This window comes from Pinus tabuliformis, chromosome Q (genome assembly GCF_031772625.1).
Source record: "Pinus tabuliformis cultivar Carrire ecotype Pingquan chromosome Q, CPIR1, whole genome shotgun sequence".
NCBI classification, from domain to species: Eukaryota; Viridiplantae; Streptophyta; class Pinopsida; order Pinales; family Pinaceae; genus Pinus; species Pinus tabuliformis.
Window position 1 is genome coordinate 564,811,712 of NC_142296.1, and position 4,213 is coordinate 564,815,924.

Below are 4,213 nucleotides of genomic sequence, written 5' to 3' on the forward strand. Positions count from 1 at the left end.
ATTTCTAGGCCTTGTGATTAATCTTGAGACCACCCCACTTAGCTTTCAATCCATGCAACAATATAACTCAATAAAAACAAGAGAACCCCATCACACCATGGCTATCTAGAAATGGCAAGGCAAGGCTGAAAAACATTATCACATTTGGCAAGACCCATTCGAATGACAATCAAGAGAACCAAAAACACACATGCATGTACCATGCCTGTCGGAATTAGCAAGGATATCATACATGCAACTCGATACCTGCAAATAATTCTGATGTAGTTGCTTAATCCATCTCTTCTTTGCTTGATCTTTGCTTCCCTTTTGATTTATTTTCCTTCCTTTGATTTCCTTTCTCCAAAGTTAGAGTGCTTCAAGAATGCTCTAAGTGTGTAAGAGTATGAGAGAATAGAGAGAATAGAGAGCGCTCCACCATAGAAATGTCAAAAGTCTATGAATTGATCCTCAGAAGCCTTTTTTATCAATGATGCCTCTATTTTCTTCTATTTCCATTATTTTCCTTCATTTTCCTCCTCACATGCAACCTAGGACCTTTCACCTTCCTTTTCTCCTAATTTCCATCATTTTCATAAATAAAATGTCAATTAATGCCACTTGCCTTTTGTAATTCCTTTGCCAATTTCCTCTTAGCCATAATAACCAAATGAACACCCACTAGGATGTTTTGCCCAACATTCATCTTGGAATGCGTGTCCCATGGCCTCAATCTTATATTTTTTACATGAATTTTTAACCAAGGTTGTGACATTAAGTTTCTTGGGAAAGTTTTGGGTTACACCCACAAATAATACATGGAAAAATATAATTGTTGGGCACCATGAAACTCAACCCCACGACCCCACTAGGAAAATCAACCATAAATAGTTTTACCTCTATAAATCGAACTAATTGAAGCAAATCGACCTCCCTTTCTCCATGTCTTGTACAAAGCCTACGCACTAGATAAATGAGCATCCAAGGCTAATTTGGCCTCCTCCACAACTTAGCATTCCTCTTTCTTGAACTCAGCCTCTTTGATATTACTCCCAAAATTCCCTTTTGCAATTCCTCCTCCTTCTCTTAAGTCTAATTGAGCCTCTTGTTTTAGAGAAAAGAAATTCCACCACAATTTTGTGTGTCTTCACCTCTTCCTTAGGCTTAATTTGTAATTTCATTAAGCCAAAATCCCCAACCATAATCTCTTAAATGATCAATGGATCAGATCCTAAGCCACACTAAGGATCAATTGTTGAGATTACATCTAAGTCACTTAAATAATTTTATTATTTATCCTTAGAAATTTGGCCTAATAGTCGATGATAATTAATTAGATTAATTATTGTACTTTTTATAAGTTAACCTTGGGAAATAAATCATAGAATCACTTACTCCACCAAGAATGCACCTAAAAAGGCAATCAAATATCTTCTCCACACTAAGACACCAAGCCTATGTAAAAGACCTTCTAAAGCTACACAAACTTCAACACTCCCTCGTAGCAAGGAATGGATTCTCCACCACCCCTACCTTGTCTTTATAAAACAAGAACTTCCCCTTTACTAGAGGCTTGGTGAGAATTTCTACTACTTTCTCCTCCATGGAGATGTACTACAATCTCATAACACCTATTTCAACCCTGTCTCTGATGAAGTGTTATATGATCTCTATATTCTTGGACCTATCATGAAACATTGGATTCTAAAATAGCTTAATGCAACTCTAATAATCACAATGAATCACAGTGGGCCCCATCTCAAGACCAAATAATCCTACGAGAATATTGTGAAGCCATATGGCCTCACAATTTTCTAGACTCACTACCATGCACTTTTCCTCTACTGAGCTAAGTGTCACGAAGTGTTACTTCTTGCTATACCACAACATCATAGTTGATCGCAATCTAAAACAACAACTTGAAGTAGATTTATTGTCGATTAGACTCCATTCCCAATCAAAATCTATGTAGGCTTGAAACTACACTCCACCAAGTTTAAAATACCTCTATTCATACTCCACTGCATCATGAAGATACATGTGCACATGCTTTGTTTCCAGCCAATTAACCCTCCTCGGCTCCACCATTAATTGGTTGTGTATTCACTGCAAAATAAATGTCTAACCTTGTGTTGACCATATACATCAAGGACCATATCAACTTCCCATACAAGGTGGGATCAAGAAAATCACCCTTAGAAGCACTTAACTTCCTAAAGTTGGTGATCATAGCTGTAGACATTTCCATGCAATCCTCCATCTTGAATCTCCTCATAATTTCAACTACATACTTACCATGCCCTAGGAAAATCTCTGATGGTTGTTGCTACACTAATCACAAGAAGTAGTGCATGATCCAAATATACTTGATCTTGAACTCCAAAGTAAGCTCTTCCTTTTACATCACAATGAGCCTCTTCGATCCGATCAAGAAGATATCATTAACATAGAGGACCAACATGAGTGTCTCACCCTCAATAAGTCCATAGTACAAGTGTGAGTCTACCTTACTCTTGGTGAAGCCCAATCTAAGCAAGTACCCATCACATACCCATCAATATTCAAGTACCATGCGTGAGGTGCCTTATTAAGTTCATATAAGGCCTTATTCAATCTACACACATGGGAATCCCTCCCATGCACCACAAATCCCTGAGGCTACTCAATATACACCTCTTCCTCAATCATCCCATTGAGGAAGGTAGTATGCGCACACATTTGATGTATCCTCCACCCCATCTCTGAAGTAATAGATATGATTTCCCTAATAAATACGGATCTTGAAATGGGTGCAAATGTCTCCTCATAGTTTACTACCTCCTTCTAGGAGAATCCTCTTTCCATGTACCTCGTTTTGTACTTCTTGATATTGCCATCTATTGCATGCTTGATCTTGAAGATACTTCGAGAAGTGAGCAGTGACTTCCCCTCAAGCCTCGACACTCTCTCCCATACATCGTTCCTCATGATGGAACTATACTCTTCCACAATGACATCCCTCCAAACCTCTTTATCACTTGCCTCATCAAAAGTAAAAAGCTTGGACTTACTGGCGCTACTCATTAAAAATAAATAACTAGAAAAGATGGTTAGTGGCCTACTCTCCTTGAAACTGCTGCTAGGAGCCTCCACATGCTCCTCAACATCTATCAATTTCCACTCATCCCATGTTAACCTTCTTCTGGTAGAGATCAAAGGAACATCTCACACCTTCTAATCTGAAAATTATGTCACTACTACTAGTGTTGCTGGTCCCCCCTCAACCTTCGACACATCTCACTCCTAATCCTCTTCCACTACTGGATTTGTCCCATGCGACCTCCTAAAGGTTTTACCCTCCTAAAATCTGACATTCCTTTTGAAAACTATCTTCTTCTATCCTAGAATATAGATCATGTAGGCCTTTGAAGTCTCACTATATCCAACCAAATGCCCCTCTCTGATGAGGGATTGAGTTTAGTCCTCTTCTCTAAAGGAATCTGGACATACACTAGACTAGTGAAGATGTGCAAATGAATCGCCTCTAGTTTCACTCCCAAAAAATCCTCCTTAGGAGTCATGTCCTCCACCGCCATGCAAGCAATCATGTTATATAGGTACACTACTATGTTACAAGCCCCTGCCAACAAGAATGTAGGTAGATCTTGATCATGGATAATGGACTTAATTTCTCCAACTATGGACTTCACTTAAATAATTTTATTATTTATCCTTAGAACTTTGGCCTATTAGTCCACAATAATTAATTGGATTAAGTATTTTCATTTTCCTAAGTTTTTCCTAGGAAAGAAATCACAAAATCACTTACTCCACTAAGAAAGCACCTAAAGTGGCAATCATATGTATATTCTACATATTAAGACACCAAGCCTATGTAGAAGACCTTCTGAAGCTACAAAAATATCAACAAAATTAATAAAAGGCCTTGTAATTTCAAGGATATAATGACTTTCATAATTTGAAAAAATATAAAATTAAGATAAGAAATTTTGAGAAAACAGATGTGCACAAGAGTAATGTGTTATCTACAGATCTACAAGTTTGTATAGTGAAATTACATTGCTTAACTACTCAAAGTTAGCATGAACATAAAGATATGCATTACATTTTGCATGAAAACTAACATACTACAGTTAACAAAACTCCAATTTCACATACTTATACAAAAAAATTATAAATAAAAAATATATATTTGGAAAATTGTCTCGTATAGTTTATCTTTTTGCACCATATT